The 12,910-nt window shown below is 37.2% G+C and overlaps 1 long non-coding RNA gene across 1 annotated transcript in view; it reads left to right on the top strand.

Moving 5' to 3' along the window:
• Positions 1-11,598, top strand: part of LOC311075561 — a 50,177-nt gene extending 38,579 nt beyond the window's left edge. The window contains exon 3 of the long non-coding RNA XR_014604518.1: positions 11,379-11,598. This is a non-coding gene — a long non-coding RNA (uncharacterized lncRNA). The remainder of the gene's footprint in view (positions 1-11,378) is intronic.
• The last annotated feature ends 1,312 nt before the right edge of the window (positions 11,599-12,910 follow it).

Raw genomic sequence — 12,910 nt, forward strand, 5'->3', positions numbered from 1 at the left:
CTTCCATTCCTGACAATATCGTTTTAGTTTCCTGCACTTATGTGTTCATATCTCTTTCAGTCAAGAGTGAATATGAGGAAACAGAAATTAAGCCAGCACCAAGTGCAAGTAATATTGGCCACTGACAAGTAAATAAAACTGTTACTGATTGGTGACTTTATTAGGTTTCAACTGCAAGATAGTCTGACCATCACCATTTTTTTCTGACGTAGACAACATGAACGAATCAAATCACACTTACACTATCGTTCAAAAGCTAGGGGTCAGTAAGATTTTTTTTTGTGTGTTTTTGAGAGAAGAGTCTCTTATATGACAAAAATGCAATATTAGCAATAATATTTTCTTGTTTTAATACAGTTTAAAATGTAATTTATGGCAAAGTTCCTCCATTCCTCCAGTCTTCAGTGTCACATGATCCTTCATTCCAGTTTGCTGATTTGGTTTCTTAAGAAAAAATTCTGAGCGGAAAGCAGTTGTGCTGCTTAATATTTTTTTGTGGACCTGTGCATATGATTATTTAAAGAATAGAAAGATGAAGCATTTATTTGAAATAGAGATATATGATATTACTTTTGATCAGTTTATCTGGGATGATTTTTTTTCCCCTCTAAAACCCAGAAATCCATATAGAGACACATAGGAAACTATATTACTCGCATGAAGCCACCATTATTATATATACATGTGTGAGTAACGTTGAATTAAAAAAAAAAACGAATTTATGCAAATATTTTTCATATATATGTATCGTTTAATTTCATTGTATATGCATATATATTTATTTGTAAAGAATTATGTAAAACTTGCCAGATTTGGTGTGCTTCCTTGTTTATAATGTATATTGTCTTTGTAAAGGGACCTTTCTCTATATTTTATCCAGTTAAAAATGTTTTAAGATATTTTAAACACACATTTGACAAGACAAATAACAACGTTAATTTCTTCAGTCATTTCTTTTCTCAATCTAACAGATATGAACCTCAACCCCCACTTCCACTCCATCAGAGCATGAGAATTAGTAAATATTCTTTGCTGCCATTCTATAATATTTGACTCGAACAGCGCCAGAGCACACAGAGATTGAAAATGGAGAATGACACCACAGGAGGAAGTCAGCATCTGCAGTCTGCATGCTTCTCGGGGTTCAGTCCAAGACAATCATGTAATGTATCATTCATATTGCTGCAATGCTGCTGCTGCAACCCTCATTTTCTCAGTTGCGGCTGTCCGCGAATGAGAATCCAGCAAACGCTCCCCGTCGTCATGTTCCCCCCATCATTCAACCCACAGTGCTCTTCTTCAATCTGTCACCTAGAGAAATGCTCTGCAACACATACACACACACACCAAAAGCAATCCGATGGCAAATACAGATTTACACAAAAACAATGCTGTTACAATGAATGTAAATCAATATTAACGGTCAACAAGTACTCTGAAAATGTTTTCTCATAACTTTCCCCTATTTAACCTTGAAAACAGAACGCTGTTGTAATTTTAAACAACATCACAGTTAATCTTCTAATTCTTACAGTCATTTTTGGCTAAAGAAAAACAGAAAGGCACATTTATTTGACCTCTCTTTTGCCTACTGAATAGAGCATCCAATTCTGCCATCACATAAATGGACAAAATGATCCTTCATTTTAAAACCTAATCAGCGGAGACCATTAAAGGTAGGGGCGAGATATTTCTTGAGCTATGGCTGATTATCATTCTGAATGAAGGACTTGTTTGGCACCGTCCCAATGGGGCAGGAGTCATTCTTCAAGGTGACACACCTCACTAGAGGAATACACTCGCAATTTGCAATTGAAAGGAGTCAAATATACATGGCCATCCTCTGCCTGCCCAGATGGAAGAGCTCCATGTATATTCACAAGCATCCAGATGGACTCTCCCCTTTATCTGGGGAGGCTAAACATGGACATGGATGGCTGACTTTCTGTTTGCAGCTTTAATAAGACAGGGAAATTATCGATAGCAAAAGTACATAAAGGGAGAGCGAGATGAATTAACTCAAAAGGAATGAATAACAGGGCCCTACCTAAGTGGCCCGCAGGTCTGAAGGAAAGGCCACGCTTGCACCCGAAATTAACGAGTTGGTAGAAATCTCATTTTGGAGGGTGAATCTGATAGATGTTCCAAACTTCAACAGAGTTCGGGGTTAGAGGCGAGAACTTCTGACAACAATTTGAATGAGGAAATCCTATTCCAGTCTACGCACAGGCTTTGCCTGGAAGAAACTGGCAAACCATACAGTAATCACCTTATCCATCATGGTAATCCTACATACACAAGAGGCTTTGGGCTGGAAGATTCTTCTCCTCCCTTTTTATGAGAAACATGAAGTCATATTCTCTCCGTAGCTCAGGTATTCAGTATTCCCCTCTCTTTTGTGTGTTAGAGCTGTGCCGACCGAATGTGTGTGAGCGTGAGGTTAACGTCATTAGCTGTAAGGTAAGCAAACAAAACACACATTTTATTACTTCAAGACAAACATTAGCGATGACAATGCAAGCAAAAGCGGAGAAATCTGAATTTTGAAAGGAATCTTTCCATCCTCTTTCACTCTTATCACTATGGCCAAATGAGCTTTGCGAGGGACAAGCTTTTCTCACCGGATGCATCAGCAAAATTTAGCCAGGTGGTCAAGCCCGGTGCACACAGGTGGGTCACCTTGCAGTGCATGCTGGGATTCCCCATATGGATAATCACACTCCTTAATACCAATACAGGCTTAGACACAGCTCTTTAGCCACACTAAAACCACTAACACCAAAATGCGCAAAAAGGCAACTGCTGACTGTAGCTTGTAGCTTTAATCCATCAAATGTATTGTAGGTGAGATTCTAATCAAGAAATCGTTTAAATCAGAGATAAACCAGCTGATCTTAAGTAACCTGTCATTAAATGTGCCGAAGTAAAGTATTTTTCTTTATTTTCAGAGCAAACAAGACTTATAATATTAATATTTTGCGATAACGGCCTGCTGATTGTAAATGATCCCACATATGGATCATGGCCACTCACCATGGATTTGAGTTTAAATTAATTTTAGAATCTTTCCTGTACATTATATTATCTCAAAGCTTCCACTAAGGAAATAACAGTCCACTGCAACATACAAAACAACTGGTCTAGCCAAAAAAAGACAAATATATTACAGTACTATTAATACAGAGATCCTCTAATGATATTCCACAACAATCGATGACGGCAGTTGTGTATGAAACAAGAGGGAGAGAGTCTGCAGTGTGGTAAGAGAAACATGAAAGTAAAGCCAGTGTTCGCATGAGCGGTCTGGCATACAGTGCTGCCCTAGGCAAATATTAGTGAATATTAGGAAATATTAGACTACCAATTGTCACGACTGACCAATCAGAATCAAGTATTCCAGAGAGGGGTTTGAGCGGTCATATGATGTGTTCAAGTCATGTCAAAAAGATTTACGAGTTGAACACACACAAACAGCACCACAAAGTTGTAATTACAAATTTGAACCCAGAGTTTCCGAGTTGGGGCCGTGTTAGCGAGAAAACATGGCGGACACAATGGAACATTGACATTGAATGGTACATTTGTTGAAATGAATGAAATAATTAAATGTTCATTTACAATAAAAATAGCATGTACAAAATATATTGTATTAATCTATAGGCTAAAATATATAGAGATTCCGTTTTGATCCACCTTAATCCACCTTAATATATTGAGTAAAAACATAAAAGCAAAAACACCTGAAATTCCATAATTTCTCATTAAGTATTAAACATTTTTGGTATTTTTGGTAGAAAAGGTACATCGCAACTTGATCTCATGGGAAAAAGTAACTGTGTTACGAGGTGGGGATTCTGTATGACTTCGTATGATGTGAATTGTACAAACGTACGATTATAAAAATAAGCATGACTGTCCGCCCGCAACCCCACCCCATCACTAAACATACAAATTTATACAAATTAGCCACCAATTTGTGAAAATGTAAAATAGTTATGAATTGCATTGAGATTTTGTTGTAAATCTTCACCTTGCTCTGACCAAAGTGATCACACCTGATGTCGTAATTATGACTTCACAACTCATAAATACAAACTTCCCAGTCTTTTGCACCACTCTTTTCCTCCAGCAAATCGGCTACTAAAACAACGTAGCATCTCTAAATAAACATCACAATAAGCGGGTGCCATTCATTCTTTGTGAATATTCCCCTGAGTTTTTCTCCTAGTCAGAGAATGACATTTTTACTGATGATATTTGCACATGACACTAAAAGAGATTATCTGGCAAGCGCCCATGATCATGCACACAATAAGAATGCATTAAAACAAATTTAGCTGAAGATTAAGACAAACAGTGACCCCTCTCTGAACTGCAGAAAAGAAAATGAAATCACACAAATGCTTTCTAAAGAGTATTCCACATTAATCCTTATATAGCGTTCCGTGACTCTACACAAAATAATCTCACACGAGAAAAAGCAACATACAAAATCAATAGGCAAAATGGGAAAATGCTTTTCTGGGTCACATTTGAATATATCTTTTGGAGCTATTGATTTGTTTTTTGAGTGACCCAGCTCGGACCATTCTTCGCAATTAACACGCAGGGAAAATTAAATTCGGAGGGGGAACTATTACACATGTGGCCAGTTTTATTGGATAGATAAATGAGCTCGGGCTCTGATAAAGAAGGGCGGAGTTCACCATAAGTAAGATTTATAATCTGACTCCAGGAATCAAGTAAATTAATTTTGCTATATTAAACTCAACCTTTAACCCACTCCGTCTCTGATTACCATCCGTCCAGACTCGTGCACTTGAGGCCGGAGCAGACAAAGGACTTTGCAGCAAGGTGGGGGGATGGGAGGGGGGGTAAAAGCGATAGAAAAAAAATAAAAAAAGATTGAGAGACTGATGATATTTCTTCAGCTCTGTGCTGCACATATCTCTCGCCCCATACATGAATTTTCAATTATTTGAGCACGTGCAGACGTGCTGAGCAGAGTCAGAGAGCATGGAGCCTTACAGATGAGCAAAGCATTATCACACATGCTGAGACTCTCTGCTTTAAATATTCTACAGTGCCAAGTAGTATCATCCAATCTGCCGTCATAGCACACCTCTAAAACCTTCACTCTCTGGCTGGGGCGCAATGTGCCGAATCCCAACAGAACATTTGTCATTTCACATCACAACTAAAACTATATTTCTCTCAGACCTCAGCGCCACAGCTGCACATACAGCGGGGTCCAAAAATTTGAGACCGCATTGGAAATCTGGGATTCGAGATCTAATTTAAACCTGGAAGCAGAAAGCTTAAAACGAACGAATAAGAAATACATTAAAGTCTGCACTATTTCCAGATCACTAATCACGTAAGCAAATTGTGACATTGTCCATGAAGTCACTAAAGGTCAGATATTTTTGCTTCCAATGATGCACAAGATGCGTTCATCCTTAAAATAACGCCGGAAAACAATATCACCAGGTTCTACACAAACTTGTGCAGCCGTTCTGCTGTATTAATAAAGCAAAAGATGTACATTTTTCAATTGAAGTTATACTGATAATATCATTTGTCATGAAAAAAAAACAAAACAGATTCAAATAAAAGCAGTTTTCACTAGCGGTTTTAAACTTTGGAGCAAACAGCTCTACTGGTTGACTAACACATCCACACACATACATCGGTAGAATAAAGTGTTAGGTTACACAAAGATTCAAGCTTGCTCCAGTACGGGCCTCTGAAGTTGACAAAGATGGAAAAGGTGCTTGAAATTCAGAGGATTTCCGAAACCTTAAAGCTTTCAATAATTCATCTTGTATCTGTAAAAAGGAAAGGGAGAAAGTGAGGAGAAGTAGAGGTAGACGGGTAGAAGCGGTCCGGGGTCCATACCAGAGACCTGCTAGGCTGTTACCTCCACTCCGTTAAGCAGAAACAGAGACGGCAATAAATAGCCCTTTATTTGTTCCACTAGATTGTTCTAGCATTCAGGCTCAACTTAATCGCTGGCCAACCAGTAAACATCTCTGAGGCTTTAATTACAGAGGTGTACTCACACAAAGAAATAATAAATGGATTAAACCACACATGGAAATATAATCTTTAAATAGAAAACAGTTCACATTGTTTAAACTGACTTGAAGCAGTACGACTATACGTATTTAAAATTATTATTTGATCAGGGGAAACTAGGGCTAGTCGTCACACTTTTTCATACTTCAGTGAATATTTCTCATTCTAGGTTTATTTTTGAAAGCCAAATTCTGCATTGGCACATACCTTGAAGTCTTGAAGTCTTATTAATAGAACCTGCAATTAAGCAACCTATCATACAAAACCAAATAACGGAGAAAAAAAATATCAAGCAACAAATATTGTAAATAATACATTTATAACATTTAAAAACATGTGAGAACTTGCCCCCAACCTAGTTATGGAGAAATAATCTTTTCCTGAGAACCCAGTTTAAACTTTCAGTTAAAATCCACCATCATAACACAGTTAACACTTGCCTGAATGTGTCTGTGTGGTTTTATTGCACTGTAAAACGTTATTATAACAATATCTTTGCGTCTATTAACTTGATTTAATGTAACAATTTCATTTATTGTAGTCATTTATACTGATTTAAATCCTAATTCATTCTGCATCAATTATTAATTTCTGTGAAAAATAAAAAGTGCAAATGAACTCATTACTGCAGGACGCCACTTAACTTTAACCTAAATATGTATGAATTTATTATTTAAAAAAAAGCCATTTGAAATATTTTACAATGGATGTTTATTTATTTACCCAGAGGCTAAAAACATGATGGTTTTCTAATATTAGTTTGGAGGACATAAAATGTATAATACAAAAATTCACAAAAATGATACTAATTTAAGATGATATTGAACTAATTGTCTCAAGCCACTGCTAGAGAAAACACATTTGTACCTCTGACAGAAAAATGCATAAGAGAGTCAGAAATTATGCTTGCAGTTTACTTATAGTATGCATACTAATTTATATCAATCCATAAAGTTGACCCCAAACACCATTGGCGACGAGTCCAGTGGACTGTGCCTTTGAAATGCGCCAAAATATTGTCAACACGGCCACAATCGATAAGCATCACTCCACGCCACTCTCTGCAACCTTTTTGAAGTCGCCATTAATCTGAGGCGAGAATCAAAGCTCCTAGTCACTTCTTATCTCATCCGCGTGCCCTTCTAGAATATTCATAAATGATTTTTGAAGCCTTTTGTAATTCATTGTAGGGAGACAAAAAAAAGAACGGACTCATCCTGGCCTTTAAGTGCAATAATTCCATTTCTTCTTTGCTATGTGCCCTGTCGATAGCATTCATAATTGATAGCTCTCCGGAGCGCCTCAGGACACATTAAGTTTTATTCCTCTCATTCGTCAATATATCTGACCAGGTAGATTTCATTATTGACGGCCGCCGGCCACATTGTGTTGTATAATTAAGTTCAACTTCAAAACTTCAAACTCTTTTTCCGTTCTCCCCGCGCGCGGTTCAACAGGAAGCGTTTGAAATGACCGCTTGGCGCTCTTAATTTAAACTGCTGTTTCATTCCTCTCGGTGGGTGTCTATTTTATTGTTAAAGGTCACCCTCATTTGTCCGAGCCAACAAAGGCAGCCCTTAAAGTTGCAGGTGCTTTTTGACAGACAGTGGTCCTCTGTAAGTGATGGCCTTAAGGACAGGCATGGCACTGAGACACACTCTCTCCACAGCGAGGGAAATAACAGATAACAAATCACACAAACCCACACTTCTCTTCCTGGCATGATTGACGACTTCACAGAGGGCACAACTTTTCAATGTCCTCAGATTAAAAACCCCTCAAACAAATGAGGGCTAAAAATACTAGCTCAAGGCGCCGGGAGGGAGAGCCACCGCTTGCACGTATCTTTAAAAGAGAGAGAGAGAGAGAGAGAGAGAGAGAGGTAATATGCGACATAAAGAAAGAATATATGTTAGCAAGAAACTTGGGGAGAAATATAACGCTTCATCCCGATCACTCAGTCATTCAGATTAGAAATCTCTAAGATAATACTGTACGTGCACCCCAAATCTGATATAACATTGAAGCCGTTTTGCAGCTTTTCGAATGCATTGCTAAACTGACCTCACGGTTTAAGATTCACATGAGGGGGGGAAATGATCTATAGCTGGTTATTAAAAAAGTTTGATTTTACTGGTATCACACGACCTTAGCGTATATGACCTCTATTTTCACAAATGGCACAGGTCTCTTTTTTAATAGAGTCATGCTGAGCTATATATCCCTCAGTTGCTCTCATAAAGCAAAGCAACCGACTGACTAATACCTTCGCATTTGCGGCGTGCTTGGGTTTTTTTCCCCTCTCGCTTTCAAATGAATGATACCGCACATGCTTAAACACACAAAACAAACTCAAAACAGCCCAATGCCTCATTTCCGACACCGATTCATCGGCACAAAAGCAAACAAGCAAGTTTCTCGTCTTTCGCATGTGTGACACGGAAAGCATCTTTTAAAAAATTCGAATGACAAGCTGTCAGAAGACAGTAATTCTAGACCACAAGGTGTTTTAGCACATTGATAATGCTTACAAATAATCACTAATGACTAGGAGGAAGAAATATACGAGCGCAGGGAACAGGTCGCCCTGTTAATGGTTAAATTTTGCACAGTTCAAAAACAAACAGGGCAAATGTCATTCAAGCAGGAAATTGTATATATCACTGAATATGACAATTTCATTTGAGAGCATCAGAGTCCAGTAATCGAAAATGACAGAGGCAAACAAAGCATCAATCATGGCTGACCTTTTGGAGCTTTATTATCCTACTGGATGTTCAAGGAAATCTGAAGGCCTCCGTTACGCAAAGCCAGCACAAAAACGGTCACATCAAAGGCTGAATTTACTCTGAAACAACATGAAATGAAAAAGATTGGTTCATCAAATACAAAAATACATGTTCTTTAATCAAAAAGAGCTTTTTGTCAAGTAGTATATGCTTTTATATGTGGGATCTAAACATAAGACCACAAGTGAAATTTATGGATGCACAATATTTTGGTTATCATTCAATAGCTTGGTTGGCTGATATTGAATATTTAACTAGCTAGATTTAGATAATCAAAGAAGTGATTGTCTACAATTGATATTAAACCGGCAACATGGAACGAACAATATACTGTGTATATGTGAAATATTATTACAATTTAAAACAATGGTTTTGGATAAAAACAGTATCAAATCAGCATATTAGATTATTTCTGAAGGATCATGTGACACTAAAGACTGGAGTAATGATGCTGAAAATTCAGCTTTGCACCACAGAAATAAATTATATTTGAAAGTATATTAAAATAGCAAACCATTATTTTAAATTATAATAATATTTCACAATATCACAGTTTTTGAGTTGATCAATAAAATGCAGGCTTGATGAGCATAAGAGACTTCTTTTAAAAAACATTATAAACTGACCAACCCAAGAGAAAGAGTCTAACATTTACATTCACACAGAGAACCACCGCACACACATTCACATATTAGTGACAAACACACAGATAGTTCTGTTTATTGTCTGGTGTCAAACTCCAAGCAAAAAGCGTGTAGGGTTCAGAGAAAGTTGACTTTCCAAACGTGGGCTCATACTAGCGCGACACATATTTCTCTTTCATGAGCAAGCGGTTTACTGCCGTCTCTTTTTCTGCGCTTTGATTAAATGCCCAGTGCGGCGGTTATGGACGGTCTACAGGCAGCCCATCTGGACTTGTGTTTAATTTCATGTCAGGGTAGAACAGGAAGCACCTGTCTGAATGAAACCATTTCGGGGGAGCAAGAAAAAAAAACACATTCATCCATCTGTGGTGGAAACATATGTCAGAGTTGTCACATTTAAAAGAATATCAACAAACACAGAAAATCTAAATTGCTTTGGAAAAGCCAGTCTTCAAAAATTAACACACATTTCGTCTAACCTAATGTTATCGCATCTGTCCGATTTGCGGCTGAATGAAATCCATTCTCACGGCCTCAGAGTCTGAAATCACAGTGAAATAAAACTTCCAGATGTTGGTTACTCTACATTACCAAATTAAAGGATCTAATTCTGACTCCATCAGTTGCCTGTAGGATATCTCTAACAACCACAGCTGTGTGTTACAGAAACATCAAAAAAACTGAAGTCTAACAACCATCAAGCTGTTAAGCACATGTTGATGTCCATTCTGGTCATTATTTATGATATGAAAATCTCTACCTTTATGTAATTAACAGTGAGTAATCTTGCAAAGCTGATGATTGATGAGCTGTAATAGCTATTAGGAATACTCAACACTTTTGCAAACTACATGACCAAAAATATATGGACACCCTCTTATATCATCAGGTTTAGCCATTTCAGCTACATCCATTTCTAACAGGCAAATGTAAAAAAAAAAAAAGTATGCAGTCATAAGTCACACGGGTATATTTGTGGCAACATTGTATGGGTCAAAATTATCGATTTTTGTTTATGCCAAAAATCATTATGATATTAAGTAAAGATCATGATCCATGAAGATATTTTGTAAATTTCCTACCTTAAATATATCAAAACATTTTGTGGTCCAGGGTCACATTTAAGGAAGAGAATGCACAAATACATGCTTGTAACACTTTACAATAAGGTTCAATTAGATACTATTTAATGCATTAAGTATCATAAAATAACAATGAACAACCATTTTGCTTTTCAGCATTTATGAACGTTAATTAGATATAAATATAATCATTTAAAAATTATATATTAATTAGTACACCAGTGTTCATGGTTAAGTCATGTCAATTTGTAGATCTTGAAATGCTAAAAATGTATTAGTGTACACTACTGTTTAAAAAATTTGGCGTCAGTCATTTTTCCCCCCAGAGAAATCAATAGCCTAGTTATTAATAATAGTTCAGCCAGGATACAGGCTACTGAACTGATCAAACGTTTACATTGTTACAAAAGATTTCTATTTCGAATAAATGCTGTTCTTTCTATTCCTCAAAGAATCCTAAAAGCACGTATAATGTTTTCCACAAAAATATTAAGCAGCACAACTGATTTCAACATTGATAATAATAAGAAATGTTTCATGAGCAGCAAATCAGCATATTAAAATGATTTCTGAAGAATCCTGTGAGACTGAAGACTGGAGTAATGATCAGAGACCTCTTTGCAACCCCAACCTTTTGAATGGTAGAATATTTATAAATTAGCAACAATAATGATGTAAATGTACTGTTCATTGTTAGCTTATGATACTTAATGTATTTACTAATGTTTAAAATGAACCTTACTGTAAAGTATAAAGGTTTACTTTTGTTGACCTGTATCCCACAGAACACCTTAGAGATTAACTGGAGCGTCAACTGCAAGCCAGACCCCATCAGCCAACATCTGTCTCCATATTCCAACAGCCTGGAAGAGTAGAAACTGTGAACAGAACCAGCTCACTATTAATGTCCATAGTTTTATAATGAAATGTTAAATATCCACATGAACGTGATGTTTGGGTGTATGTGCTGCCTTTATGAAAAAATTTAAAAAAAAATAAACACATTAACGGTTGTAGCTTCTGTCTCTGCTTCACGTAAAAGCTGCTTGCATGAACTGTCACAACTGGACAGGCAAAGTCCAGAAGGCGGAGGCCTCGCCTGACCTCTATCTCTTTGCATGTGGATCCGTGCCTTTGTTACGAAGCTCCACTTGCCAGGCCTCGTTAGTTTCACTTCTCAGATAGACCGAAGCCCACTGGCCTTGTCCAGGCATGCTGTGATGCTTTCCGCTCCGATTTATTCATTTGTTTATTTTTCCGTTACTGCATTAAACTTCCCGTCAGTTATCTGGACGGACATGTGTCTGAGACACCTGGTCCTGCAATTGGAAGTGCATTTATTCGGCTTCTGAAACGACATCTCAAGTTAAGCATCTAATAAAATGCAAACAGGTATAAACACCCCTAGGCCTGGACAAAGACTTCAAGGAACCTGAAGAATTAAATGAAAATATCATAAATCGAAAGGATTTTAGCATGAGACCAATGGGAAAAATTACATGACCAGGTGTCAATTTTAAGCTCATGTCACTAAAATTGGCATATGAATTAAATTCTGTCACTGAAATGACATTAATCAAAGTAGCTATCAACAAACGTCACGCTCTAAAATGTTGCCATACATGTTTTTTGTTGCAGCTGAGAAACCAAACCATTGCTAGCATTAACAAGGTTAAGGAGTGGCTTCTGTTTTGTGTTTACACAGAGAATAATAATTCAGACCCAAATCCTGTTTAAATGCGATTGTCAGAAGCAAAACATTGCAGTGTGGCCTGCAAATACTAAGCTACCGCTGAACTGGCAAAAATGAATCAAGAGACTTTGAGTTATTATTAAAAAACATGGCACAAGAAACACATTTCTATGTTTTTTGCTTGTCTATTGCATTAAACTGAGGTAGAGATATATAAACAAACCAGAGAGGAATAGTTTCAGAAAAGGCAAATAGGGAGCAGTTATTTTGTATCCTATTAACCAGTGCTGAATCAGTTTTTTTAAGCCTAAACTGAAATTGTTTGTGCGCGAAAGAGAAAGAAACTAGATGATTCTGGCTTGCCCTAACTTGTCGATCCTCATAGAATGTGCTTCAGAACTCCATCATGACTAATAATAACTGAGGGACAGAGATTAAAATATCACACACACACTCCTTCCCCCTTTCATCACATCCAACTCATCACCTCATTGATCAATAAATTAAAGACTCCGTTTTTAATAGAGTGCTTATCTGAATTTCAGCATGCTGAGCCTGCACTTCCTGTGTCCATTACACCACCAATGTGCCACCTGGGGAATCATGGGAGATAGGATTAAGAAA

The sequence above is a fragment of the Abramis brama genome (assembly GCF_963993115.1).
Source record: "Abramis brama genome assembly, chromosome: 24".
NCBI lineage: Eukaryota > Metazoa > Chordata > Actinopteri > Cypriniformes > Leuciscidae > Abramis > Abramis brama.